We start from the raw sequence: 14,755 nt of genomic DNA, 5'->3' as shown, positions 1-14,755 counted from the left end.
TACACAGAATGTTCAACATTGTGACAGTGCAAAATATTTTTAAACTTTGTGGAAAGCCTAGAAATGGGGAGGTGAGGTGGAGGAGGTGCTTGATGGGAGGTGATTGAATTTCCTGTTTAGACATAGGTCTCATCTCAAAGATATCCCATTATGTATATGCAAATATTCCAAAATCTGAAAACTCTGAAATCCAAAACACTTCTGGTCCCAAGCATTTTGGATGAGGGAGATTCATCCTGTAGAATCTAACTCTCTCTCGCTCCTTTTGCCAGGCAACAAATACAAAATGCACAAGTAATTGTCCATAGGAACAAAGAGAACAAGGAGCTGATACATATGCTTGTCCCCTGAACAACTTCAATATTTTTTTACCTTGAGCTACAATCATATGTGTATTGATTTGATAATAGGTTCACTGAACAAAAGTAGCAAAATTCTAGCAACACTGGAGATTATCACATGAGGGATGGGGCATCATTGTCCTGTCGCTGTCCAGTCCTTCCCACCTGATAGTGGGAAGGACTTTCACACATGACCAGGCATTGACCTGACAGGGAAGTGCCAATGAAGGTGATCACGCAAATCACTTTCACTCGCAAGTGTGCTGAACCCATCATTCAGCTGCCTGGGAACCGCAAGTGAAAGTGATTGTGTGAATCACTTTCACAGGAAAGCGGTCTGAAAAGCATTTTCAGCCATCAGCTGAAAGTACTTTCTCCTTTGCAGTCTTTTGTATTAACGGAAGAACCTGTTAATACCATGATGGCAGAAAGCACTTTTCATCTCGCTTTTATATGAAAGTGATTTGCACTATCACTATCTCTTGGGTCAAGACAGGTCACGGATGGGATAAGGATAGGAGAGTGATCCCATCCCTATCCCATCCCCGTGTGATAATCTCCTATGCATTGGACTGGGCTGTTAATCTTGCATATCCTTCATTGTTGATAATGCTTTCTCTCTCCTTAGATGAGGCAAACAAAAATTACTTAGTTTTAAAGCAATGATGAAAACTTGTCTAGAGTTCATATGTTCATAAAACCTCTATCCGATGCCAAGCTTGTAGTGGTTAAATTTAGAGTTGGCTCAATTTGACAGAACATCCCACAATCTGGGATTATCATTCATTTGGGAGTAACATTCCTTCCTATAAACAGTTAATCCAAAGCGCAAACACCTCAAAACTCACACTTTTAGCAGATTTTTAGCATTCCATAGAACACTTGACCCAAACTCAGTGTCACCCCATGAAGCCTGGCTTTGTTCAAAATAGCAGAATGTGCAATCTAGAACAATGGCTCATTCTTCTTTCTAAAAAAAAAATGCCCCAGCTATAGTTAATGAAAGCAACAATATATCAACTGGGGGTTATCACTACAGGCCAGCTGCTGTATCTACATCAAATGTGGGACTCATGCAAGCCTCCATATATTGTTGAACTGAAACTCTCATCATTCTTCACCATGGGTTATATTGACTAGCATTGCTGGAAAGTGAAATCCAAAAATATCCAGAAACCACAGGATTTCACTCCTGATCTACATACACATCTCTAAGTCAAGGACCTATGTTCCAACACTTCTTGAATTAAGACAGGAAATGTCTTGTCCACTGTCATCTAGTCTCTTATTACAGACCACTGCTTTAGCCACAACATTCCAATTGTACGTAGAAGGAGAATCTCTGGCATTCATAGCATGTATTCTGCCACTCCCTGTCCTTCATTGTTTTAAAAATAAAGGCATATGTGTTCTTTTGGCTTGACACAATACAATAATATGCCTCTGCAAAGTTCACAACCAGGACCTGAAGTACCCTATCCCACTGTTCCTCAACAATAAAAGAAAACTTATGTTTGGGGGCTATTAACTTCTAGAATTCCCCAGCTAGCATGGCTCCTGGCAGTGCTGTCTAAGAGATTCTAGGTGTTACAATCCAAGAAAGTAACTTGGAAAAGTAATTTTTCAAACCAGGCCAATATTCAGTCACATTTGGCCTCTAAACTAGCAAGTTTCATTTGGATATCACAAATAATATCAATTAATCAAACTGTGATGTCCTGCCAGGACTATTTGAATCTCCCCCTGCATTTTCTTTCATGTTGGTTCAGGCCATAGAATATTTTAGTGTAGGAAAATTCATTGTGTTAGTTGTGGGAGGAGCTGTAGGATCCCCTGCATTTTTCCAGGTTTGGTTTGCCCTTTCCCAACATGCTCTGTTGTAGCTAGAGGCTTTTAGTTTGAGGCAGTCTTTGCTGTGAGCAGGCAGAGAGCTGTCTTTTGGTGGCAAACAGGCCCAGGCAGCCGGAAAGGGCATTTCTTACACCAGTTAGCCATTTTAGTTACCAGTAATTAGTTAGCCAAATCAGTTATCAAGAACAAGTTAGCCAAATCACTTAGCCATTTTAGTTACCAACAGCAAGTGAATAAAGGAATTCAGGAGCTGAAAGACCCTGCACCAGCTCCATTGAGAGAGGAAAGCAAACCAAGATCAGACCCAGAAAGATGACACCCTGAAGATTGCTGAAACTGTAAAGTATCTTTTATCTAGAGCTGGGGAGGAGAAAACTCTTTATTTTTGTCCTTTAAATTAAACTTTCCCCTTTTTGAACTTTACACTCAGCTTCTGAGCTTTTTTGGGTAGAAGAGTTTGATCTCACCAGGGTACCAGCGTTGCACACCCAAACCTGCCACCACCTTTAGTTGGGTGTGTCTTCACACAAACTATCATCCATGATTATGTCTATAGAAGCATAATTGGAGCTATATGCAGCTCCAATTTACAGCCACTCCAGTCAGTAACCATCTCCATATCTCACAGCAGAAAATTCTATAAATTTAGTATGCATCGTGTCAAGATGTCCTTTCAAAACGGAGCTAACATAAAACTGCACGCAGCTTCTGATAATTATGCTGTCTGCATATAGCTCCAATTGTGTCTGTGGCGAGTTATAATTATCCTCTATAGTTCCTATGGAGATGTTTTGCTTTAAAATCACCATGAAAGGTGATTGTCTACACAGCACAAAAGACTAATGGGCAGACTGTACAAACTGTCTATGCACGTGAACCCAATGGCGTCACTAGGAGGGTGTGGGGGGGGGGGATGCAGACTACATCAGATGACACCTAAGGGAGGTGACACCACTGCTCCTCAAACACCTACCTTTTGGCAGAACCAGGCTGCGGCATTCACCTGCTTCTCTTTAAATTGCTTTAAGAGATGGTAAGAGTGGGGTGAAGCTCAGTGGGAGGAGAAAGAAGTCCCAGAATTTGTTAAAAGTAAAACTTCAAATTTCAAAATTTTAATTTTCTTTTCAAAAAATGTTTTTTGAATTGTTGTTAAAAAAAACATTCTTTTAAAATTTTCTGTAAAAACATCCCATTTCAACCAAATCGTCTATGTATATGTGGAGCTCTTCTAGAACATGGCCACATAGTTCAAAAAACCCACAAAAAATTAAGTACATTTAGGTTGTGCATATGATACTTTAACTGGAAGGTAGAATTTTAATTTTGCTAGTTGTTTATGTCACAACATTACATTCAGTGATATATGGCAATTACGATTTATGAGCAACATTAGTGCAAAAAAGCTTTACTAAGGATTCAGTATGGGATGAAATGGGAGGTGGTTAGGGGGGGTTATCATGAGTTATCGCACTGGGTGACACCAACCCTAGGGATGCCACTGTGTGAACCCAGACGTATAACATGAGATGTTGCATGTAAAATGCCCTTATGACTTGCCTATACATCTAGTTTTTATGCTATTGCAATCAAACTGCAAATATAAAGAGAAAAACTATAAAACACAGCATTCTAAGGTATGTGACCTTTGCAGTCCACATACATACTGAGTGACCGTATAAATCATCTGTTCCTTGAGCCTTTAATGCATAGTAGGCAATTTGGGGGTGGGGGGGGGCAGTCCTTGAACACCATCAGGAGCTATATCCACACCACCTAATCTGCCACTACAGCAGAAAAAACTTCAACATTCCCGCCCTTAAAAACAATTTTTCCTTCTTTGAAACAAGGTGCATGCTCCACATATGCCATATTTATAAGCAGATTCATGTTCCCAGGATGCTTCCTTGTTTTTAAAGAGAAACAACATTTTTCAAGGGCAAGGAAAGCACCACCTTCTTTTGATACCACCATGGTGGTAAATTCAGTGGCAGGGCATTCTTTTCTCAGAGGACCAAAAAATAAACACAGTACGTCAAATGTGACACATGTTGCCCATCCCTGCTTCAATGTGCCCAGTGAAAAGCTAGTTAGAATTACTATTTGAATTCTGCTCAAGGTGACATCATTTTCAAATGCTGCAAAGCACGTTGCTTCCACTATGTCAGATTGATTTATCTCTTATTCCCCTTAGAACTTTACACATAACCTAGCCAAGCAAAAGGGTTCTACGGGAATTATTTATAACATCTCCATTAGCTAAGCTAAAAAAAAATCCATTTGACGTAGTACAACTGAACAAAAAACTATAACAGTTATTTTAAATGGCGGGAGGGAGGTAAAAGAGAGTACCTCTCCCCCATTAAGCCCCAAATGAGTAGGCATACTGTTGTACTCTAGCATGATGTCCTATGCACACATACTTCAAGGAAGAACCAACTAATTGTGAAACTAAGGGCTGTACAAACAGATGCAAAGGGACGACCTCCAGCTGCCCCTTCTTCAGCTGGATTGGGCCGCAGCAACCACACGCTACAGCTATCGAAAAGGAACCGCAAAAAGTGGCTTCTTTTTGTGCCCCGGAAGGGGCACAATAGCTGTGGCGCCGTGGCTATATGGCGCTCCTTTGCCTGCTGCGTTGTATGGATGCAGCGTTGGAGGAGCACCATGATGCTGCGCGCCATGTGGAGCTGAGCCCTGTCATAGCACCCTGGGGCAGAACTGGGGTGTGAGTTGTGGAGGCGCTACATTCTGACTCCATCCGCCAGCTGGCCCAAAGTGTTGGTCTGTACAGGGCCTAACTTGTACAGACTGTCTTCCTACATACACTAAAAAATTTAATGGTCATTGTTACCAACAAATACTTATTTTTTCCTAACTACCTTTTAACAAACAAATGCATCTGAGGAAGTAGGCTCAAAGTCTATGAAAGCTGTTGCTACCAACTTCTGTCTTTCAGTTAGTCTAAAAGGTGCATCAAAATCTCTTTGTATACTAATTTTCCAGACTAACATGGCTATGTCTTTGAACAAGTTTGCTGTAGTTCACTGACCAAAATTTTGGACTTCTTCATGTGTTCCCTTCTCTGTCCTTTATAATTTATCCTACCTATCCTTGCTGAGGATTTCTGCTAAACGTAAAAACCTAGCATACTTCTGTGAAATTTTAGTTAGTCCTAATAAACATATGGCCTACCTGTGGATTTTACTTTCACCTGTACTTTTCCCTTTTCTCTTTTTTATTTTTTCTGTCATCCCCTTTTCCTGTATGTGTTGTTTGATTTTATTTATATCTTGTCCTTCCTTCACATTATAATTTTCTAATTTACCAATCTTACTCATTTGATTAATCTAGTGATTAAAGTGAACATAAAATGTGTGGCTGCATAATGAAACTGAGCACAGAATGAAATCTACTTTTTAAACCAAAATGAAAAAACACAAAACTGCCATGTGTAATTGGAAGTTCTCTTGCTGTAGGCTTAACATGTGACTAATGAGAAGGTTTACATTGTGATGAGTGGGTGATTACTTAGTATAAGATGCTGAAATGAGGGAGGAGAGTCAGGGTGTCAATCTGGCTTATTACTGCATTTTAACTGCCTTTCAGAATTTAATGACAGTTGTGCTGATCATCTCTGACAGATGAAATCTATTTACTCCTCTCACTTTCTCCTCCCTGAATGAATTCCTAGCCAAATACGTTCTTTTTTTTAAAGTATGCCTGGCATTTCTTTCCCACTACTGCAATGCAGAAATTGTTTGTTACCAGAAACCATAATAGAAATGGACATTTGATACAGAAATCTCTTGAGTAAGACTGTCAGATGGAATAAAATAGCAGATGTACTAAAACTCACCAGTTTGTCTGTTTATTTTGGATTCTCAACATGCTGATAATTAGTAAGTAAACTTTTTTGGATGATATACTATACACACTGAATTTGCACAGGACATGGCAGCACTCAGCAATGCTCTCTGGAGAATTTTGGGGGCTGTCATCCAAAATAGTGACTTATCCAAGCTCAGGAAAATTTCCTCACATTGAACCAGACTAATGGCTCATCTAGGTTAACAGTCTGTCAGCAGGTTGGGTTCTCATGAAAGGTTCCTTCTCAAGTTGTTTTACTCAAGTTGTTTTACGTGAAGATGGCATCCTTGAAAGGCAAGTATTCTGCTGAGTTACCCCCATTAAAGGTTTTGCTCCCTCTGTCTACCTTTTAAAGGAAATTGGCAATTGACAACCTGCAGAACAACATTTTTCCAATCCCTAATAGCATCCTGTAAGATTTGCCCTTTGTTATCCCAGTTGCTTCAGCACACCCAGGATGTGTATCCAGGCCATGGTACAAAGTATATTTCATACACATTAATGAAATAAAACTCTGTAATTTACGGACTTTAAAGATGTTTCCACTGCTACTTTGTAGATCAATCTACAACTCCCTCTTACCATTGCTGCCAAATAGCATCCCAGAGAGACACACTTCCAAGATGGTATCAGACACACCAATTAAGAGCAGCTGGGGCTTCCCTATCAATCTGCTCACCATTGACGTAGAAGTCACTGGCTGTCCCAATATCTTACTGAAGTTTACTGTTATACTGTTCCAGAAAAGAACTATTTGCTAGGAGTTGTTTATGGAAACCTTGCTAATATAATTACCCTCTTACTTGCTACTTTTAAATTTAATTTATGGAGGCATTGGGGATTAGGAGGAAGAGCAATGGTACATATGAGAACTAATTGCCTGAGACAGGAAACAAAGGCCACAATTTTTTTACTTATATTATTATGGAAGTATACATTCATTATTCTGGAAGACTATTACGGCTGAATGTATGTGTAAAATTAGCTACTGCATTAAATTCTATGGAGGGTAAACAAAATACAGGATTGGATCTTCCAGAACTTTATATTTGCTTAAAAACATCCATGTTGGGAGGAGGGTTTGTTGGGGGAAAGAAAGGAAGGTACCCATTATTCTACAAAAATTAATTTACCCCTGCTTCACCAAGAGAAACTGGTGATACCTTGACTGTAGTTGGCAATATAAGCATATACATATATTGTATATATATATTGTATAAGTAAGCTTACAAGGGGAGCAACATCTTGCTATACAAAACGGTATCACCATGCAGTTGCATCGTAAAACATATATACATTTGTACACTGTTATTCAATGCATAAACTGACCTTGAATAAATTGACCATATTTTCATTTTTTTTTCTTCCTTCAAGCAAAATGTTCCTCTGCTAAAAATGAAGGTTTTGCTCATGGGAAGTGTTAACCTTTCTGCTATAAACTATTATTATTTGTTTCTTCTTGCAATGCATTCCTCTAAATGTTCATATGTTCAAATTAAAATAAAATAAAACCTATCTGTCAAATTATATATTAGGTTACCTGAAGAATATATAATTTGACAGATAGGTTTTATTTTATTTTAATTTGAACATATGAACATTTACCAAATGTTAATTAAAAAACATGAAAAGCAAACTATAATTTTAAAATCAAACTATATATAATTAATTCTGCAAGCCTGACTGCAGGTTAATAACTCCTGTCTAGACCATTTCATCAGCTCCCTAGTGTCTTGTTTTATATCCCTGAATTTATTAGACATAATACAGTTAGTTCAAGCTTAACTTTATGTTTCCTGGATCAAATACACCATTTAAATCATTTACCAGTTTCTTTTTTTGGTTCATAAATATAATAAAGACAATGGGAATTTTGAAAGTTTATGGGTTTATTTTCAATCCTGGATTAGTTTTCCTATAGACAGATTGATTTGTTTTCCTATAGGAAAATTTGAACCTAACACATTTTTATTCAAATACTAGTTTGTGAGACAATGAAATACAACGATATCAACACAGTTTCATGGAGGAAGTACCATGAGAAAGTCACTTTCCTATACACACCAACACCAACAACAAGAACCCTGGATCTTTCTAATTTTCCACAATCTAGAGTTTACTAATTTTTTGTTTTTTGAATTCTAGTTTTACAATGCTGCTCTCGTAATTCCAGTACTCCTGATAAAGAATCCAAAAATATGCAGAGAAGTGCATGGTACAATCCTTAGTTTTAAAATACAGTATGAGGCACCCATTTCTACTCTTAAAACATTAAATCAGGACTAAACTAATAGTTATGTTTACAAATATGTGGTTGCAAGTTTATACTTGACAGTATGACTAGTGGATGGGAAGAGAGCTTAAAGGGCCCTGCAACTGTTGATTCTCATCTGTAAAAGCCCCCTGTCAGCTCTTGCCTCACTCTGTTTCTGAAATTAAATGGGAGTGGCATTAAGAAGTATTGGAGTCAACATCTCATATAGAGAGGAAGACAGTAATGTTTCTCCTTTAACTCACATTTCCACGCTGAGTTTAGAGTATAAAGCAAAACCATCTCCTGAAAAAACAACAATCTCTGAAATTCCTAATGCAAGGTGACAATATACATCAACAACATTCTTTTCTTTAATAAACTCATATTGAAATAATGTAATTGTTAAAATTCTACATTCTACAACAACAATAAAATGCATACTAGAAACCATCAAGCAAAATTGAATGCACTTTGAAGTCCCACTGATTTTGATTTAAATGGAAAAGTAAAATGTCTTTTTAAAGTGCTCTGAATAAACTCTACAAGAATTCAAGGTACTCACTTTGCCTGGCTCATGTACCTTGTCTTTTCACCACTTTTTATTTTATTTTATTTATTTTAAAATAACTCAATAGCCCAAGTATTCTGACTAGTGCAGAAATGTAAAACATAGCATCCAAAGTAGCACCAAAACAATGGGCATTGAACTGTTGCTCCAAGATTGGGTGGATGGAACACACTGTTTCCCTCTGTGTTGGTCAAAAACTGACTTAAAGACATTGTTTAGGGTTACACAGAAGTCGGAGGGCAAGGCAGAGCAGGGCAGATCAACACTCTAAGTAAGCCCTGCAAGTTAGGGTTTATAACTGGCATATCAGTCTAAGGCAGTGCTTCTCAATTATTTTCTGTCATGCCCCCCCAGGAAGAAGAAAACATTTCGCGCCCCCCGTGCGACTGTAAATAGTATCATTTGTCTATAAAATTGTTATAAGTACACCTCTGCATAACAGAGCCTCGCGCCCCCCTGGGGGGCCTGCCCCACTATTTGAGAAAGGCTGGTCTAAGGGATAAAAGTGCCTGTGTCACTTGGGATATGATGGATCCACAGTCCACACCTGTGTTAGAGCAGAGATGGGGAGCTAAAGCATTTGAGCTGAATTCCTCCTGTTACACATCCCACAAGTCCTCTCCTTTTGGCTGAACTCTCTACACTTCTGAACTCTTCCAAACCTGCAACCTGTTCTCTTGATCCAATTCCTACTCATCTTCTAATCTCTATAGCTCCCTCCTTTCTGCCCTCGCTTCTCCATATCTTCAATCTCTCTCTCTCTACAGGCTCCTTCCCGTCGGACTTCAAACATGTTCTCATTTCCCCAATTCTGAAAAAACCTTCTCTCGACCCCTCCTCTTTGTCTAGCTATCATCCGATTTATCTTCTTTCTTTTCTTTCTAAGGTTTTGGAACGGGTTGTTTATTCTCGCTGTCTTGAGTTTCTTGAAGCCAACTCTATCCTCGATCCCTTTCAGTCTGGTTTCCGCCGAAGGCATTCTACTGAGACAGCTCTCACTAAGATTTTGAATGACCTTTTACAGGCCAAGGCTAATGGCCTTTACTCTGTTCTCATCCTTCTTGATTTGTCTGCTGCCTTTGACACTGTTGATCACTGTCTTCTAGTTGATATACTTTCTGACCTTGGGTTCTCAGACTCTGTTCTTGACTGGTTTAGATCTTACTTGTCTGGCAGATCTTTTGCAGTAGTTGCAGGGGGCCAGACTTCTTCTCCTGTTCCCTTATCTGTTGGAGTTCCCCAGGGCTCTGTTCTGGGTCCCCTTCTGTTTTCTCTCTACACACTGTCCTTAGGAAAACTCATTAGCGCTCTTGGCTTTTCCTACCATCTGTATGCCGATGACACCCAGCTGTATCCTTCCACCCCTGACCTTTCTCCAAGGCTTGAACAGCAAGTTTCGTCTTGCCTCACAGCTGTCTCTCAGTGGATGCGGCATCGGTGTTTGAAGCTCAACATGTCCAAGACGGAGCTTCTTGTCTTTCCTCCTAAGTCCACCCTTCAACACTCCTTTTCTGTCTCTGTGGACAACATTTCTATTCAACCCATCCAGCAAGCCCGCAGTCTTGGTTTTATCTTTGACTCTTCTCTGTCGTGTATCCCTCAGATCCAGACCACAGCCAAGGCTTGTAGATTCTTTTTGTACAATATTGCCAAAATCCAACCATTTCTCTCTGACTCTACTGCCAAGATCCTGGTCCATGCCTTAGTGATCTCACGACTTGATTACTGTAACGTCCTCCTGGCTGGGCTTCCTCTTTCTCACCTCCATCCTTTAATCTCTGTTCAGCATTCAGCTGCACGCATTATCACTTCCACCCACCGCTCTGACCACGGATGTTTATCACACTATACTCTTAAAGTGCTACTATTCCACTTTGACTCCTCTAGCTGCCTCCTGTTGCATTCTGGTATTGGCAGTTTTAAGGAGGGGTATTTAGAATTCTCAGGCAGAGAAGTTCTCTGCCTGAGAATTCTAAATACCCCTCCTTAAAACTGCAAATCCCACAATGCAACAGGAGGCAGCTAGAGGAGTCAAAGTGGAATAGTAGCACTTTAAGAGCATAGTGTGATAAACATACACATCTCTCCTGTGTTGGCATCCCTTCACTGGCTCCCCCTCCCTTTCCGCATTCAGTATAAGCTCCTGCTGTCGACATTTAAAGCCCTCCATGGGCTGGCCCCTCCCTACTTATCAGACCTTCTTTCTCCTCACCTTCCCACCAGGGCCCTCCGTTCTGGTAGTCAAGGTCTGCTGTCCCAGCCCAGGATTTCCTCTGCCCCATCCCGGATTCGCTCCTTTTCACTTGCTGCCCCTCACTCCTGGAACCTTCTTCCCCCACAAGCAAGATCCATCACTTCTTTAACCAGCTTCAAAACGGAGTTGAAAACCATCCTGTTCAGAGAAGCCTTCCCAGGCATTGCATAATTGTTGCTTACTATTTGATGTTCTTTTGGTGCCTGTTTATCAAACCATTTCCTGTATTGCTATGTACTGTATATGCATTACCCTACTTGAGAGTATGTATTTTCCCTGGAAGATTAACCATCCATTATGAAACCAAGCCCTCCCTCCAGTCCATCTGCCTTGGTCCAGGCCTCGGAGGTAGAGAGGAACTGCTGGACCTCTTACCCTTTCCCTCCACCACTCCCTTCTCCTTCTGTGTCATGTCTTTTTAGATTGTAAGCCCGAGGGCAGGGATCCGTCTAGCTAAAAAGATTGCATGTACAGCGCTGTGTAAATTTACAGCGCTTCATAAATAAAGGTTAATAATAATAAATAATGAAACATCACCCATTCCCCAAAGCCCCCACTCCCTTAGAGAAGGAGTCAAGAAAGCAGATGCAGCCCTCCCAAGTCTGACATGAACTTAAGTATTGAAAAGAGGAGTACTGCGATTGGATTAAGTCACTACATTCCTTATAATTGTTACTGTGGAGGTGGGAAACTATAATTTTTCAGTAGCTTGACAGCCACGCTGTAGCTCTTAATAAAGCTTAGAAGTCAAAACCAATGCATTTGTTATTGGAACTGACAGAAAATGGAGGCTGTCAAGAACTGATTTATAAAATGCATACAGAATATACAACTAGTTATTTATGTATATATTAGCTTAACCAAGCTTTTTGTTTTTGCTAAACAATGTATGGCCTTCCAGATTTTTCTGGACTGCATTTCCCATAGTTAGCACTGCTAATGGTAAAGAATTCTAGGGCTTGCAGTCCAATAAAATCAGTTGGAGGGCCACATGTTACCTACCCCTATGCTGCTCACTCTCGTTTCAAGGATATGGTGACTGAAATAGATAAGTCGTTCCCAAAACTGGGTCTCCAGATACTAGACTACAACTTCAAGAATCCTGAATGTAGGACATGCTAGCTGGAGCATCTGGAAGATGAAATGCAACAATATCTAGATATCCAAATTTGGGAACCGTTGGCTAAGTATTTATAGTGCAGCTGCATGGTAAAGTTTTTTCTTTCATTGTATTAATGGCCCACTATCCTGATATAAAGTAACATACTAGGATGAACACTGAGAACAACATAATGAACTGCTACAGATGTGATTGTTGCGAAGTACTAACTGTAAGTACTAACTGGCAAGTGTAAGTACTAACTGGCAAGACCCTACATGCCATTTAACAGGTGGTTTGTGGACCTTGGGTCAGCTATATCAGCTGCAAACCAAAATCTGACTAGTGAAAAAGTGATGACCCTGAAACATTCCATGCAAGAAAAGAGGCTTAAAAACAGAAACTTGTGAGCTGTGCAGAAAGGAAGTAGACAGTCAGTCATAAAGACACAGACTGCCACAAGGCATGAGTTCAATACAAACTGAAGTCGTAAGAAATGGTAGATAAAAATGTTTAGCTTGGCAGCAGACACACAGGGGAGAGAACGAAGGAATCAAAGAGAAGTAACCTTGTCAAACTATCAGCCAAAGATGGTAATATTAGCAATTGTCTGTGTGCAGAATAGAATGGGGGAATGAACAGCCTACCAATGAAGAAAATTGCTACCTTGCTGTCTGCATTTTACAGTAACTGGGAAGAATGATAGTGTGGTAGTAGGCAGAAATAAATAAAATAAAATAAATTTTGTAACTATCAAACATTTCAATTAAAAAAAGGGATCAAAATGAAGCAGAAAAGTTAGAGAGTTGGTTCCTATTTCAGCATTGCATTATTCAGATGATGGCCAGGAGAGCAGGGCTGGCCTTAAGTGTAAGAGCCCTGGCTGGTAACCCTGGGCACAAACATTCAGAAGATGCTACAAAGAGTTTAGAGGCTTAATGTTTGCTAGCTTAATGTTTGTTGCATTGTCTGTACTGAGACAGGGCATTTTAAAAAAAAATAGAACAAAACAAAACAACAACAGTATCTCCCCCAGTTCTAAAGGTTTTTCAGACACTGATAAAATGAGTCATCTGCAAAAATAAATTTCTATCAATTAGATTTTAAGGAGGAATCCCCCCTTTTCTTTTTCTTTTTGATATCTAGTTTGATGCCATTTGAGTATTTAAAACAAACAAACAAACAAAAACACAAAGCAGCAAAACAAGGTTACTTTTTGGACCACAAATCCTATGTTACATGGGGCATTATGACAGTTGCTATCCTAAAAAGTAACTTTCCTGAGCTCTGCCTTAAGGTAATATCAGCAAACACTAAAAAGGTACAACCACTATATACACAATAAGCAAAACAGAAGGCTAGGAGCCAAAGCTTTCCTTTGCCTAGGAACCTATTTATCCTAAGTCTCCTCTGGAGAAGAGGAAGGATAAGTTTACTGGTCTGCCTCAGGGTTTTGGAGGGAAAGTATTCATTCTGAGGGTTCAAAACTGCACAGGAAGCAGGGGGTTTTTTTGTATTTTGAAGTGCCATCACCCCACTTCAAAATACACCCCCCATCCTGTGGAAAGGAGCAGGACAGTGTCACTGTGGAACACAATGGAGAGGTCAGGAATGGCAATAAAGACAAATATAATTGAACAGGACATATATGAGCTGGAAAATGTGAGAAACAGTATTAGATCTCTCAAGTAGGTTAATCAATTGACAAGGCTGAAGCGAATAACAGCTCCTGCCCCCTCAATACACATACATTGGGCCTAGCAGATAAAATTGGCTGTTGTTACTTGCCCTCAAGTTATTCTCAACTCATGGCAACCCTGTGGATGAGACACCTCCAAGAACCCTTATCCTCCATTTCTCTACTTAGTTCCTGCAAGACCATGCCTGTTTCCCTCCTGATTGAGTCCATTTATCCGGCATACAGTCTTTCTCTCCTTCTTCTACCCTCTACCTTTCCTTGCATTACTGTTTTTCCCAGTGATACATGCCTTCTTCCTTTACTATATCCTGCTTGCACTTCTGGAATTTTCCTTTCCATGTATGGTTGGATTCTGTGTTGCATAATTTTGAGCATAATTTTGCTTGTGAGAGAGATTAATTCTATGGTCCTATAACTGCTGCATTCTTTTGTATCTCCTTTCTTCTGTATTGGAATATATACAGGGGACCCTTGTTATACGCTGGGGTTTGGTTCCAAGATCCCCCATAGATAACAAAATCTGTGGATGCTCAAGTCCCATTAAATATAATGACATAGCAAAATGGTGTCCTTTATAAAAAAAATCTGTGTATAAGAAGGGCCAGCTGTACATTGATAATTTCCAGTCTGTTAAGCAGCTCTATGTTTTCCATATTTGTTGGCATATTTTAGTTAACACTAGAGTACTGGTCCTCTTTGCATAACATGGAAAATGTCCTTACTTACACTGTCTTATGGAAGTATTGGGGGAGAAGAAAATGGCTGTAGGTTAAAGTGATACAGGAAGGGGGGTGCAGTAAAGCAAGAAATCAGTAAATCACT

The 14,755-nt window shown here is 39.7% G+C and overlaps 1 protein-coding gene across 2 annotated transcripts in view; it reads right to left on the bottom strand.

Annotated features, from left to right (window-relative positions):
• LOC149316437 (adenylate kinase isoenzyme 5-like) overlaps positions 1 to 14,755 on the bottom strand; it is a 122,954-nt gene that overhangs the window by 65,171 nt on the left and 43,028 nt on the right. The window lies entirely within an intron of this gene.

The sequence above is a fragment of the Sceloporus occidentalis genome, unplaced genomic scaffold (genome assembly GCF_023333645.1).
Source record: "Sceloporus occidentalis isolate IW3139 unplaced genomic scaffold, rSceOcc1.0.p SCAF_3, whole genome shotgun sequence".
NCBI lineage: Eukaryota > Metazoa > Chordata > Lepidosauria > Squamata > Phrynosomatidae > Sceloporus > Sceloporus occidentalis.
The sequence above is the reverse complement of the archived record's forward strand: the minus strand, read 5'-3'. Positions and strand labels throughout refer to the sequence as shown.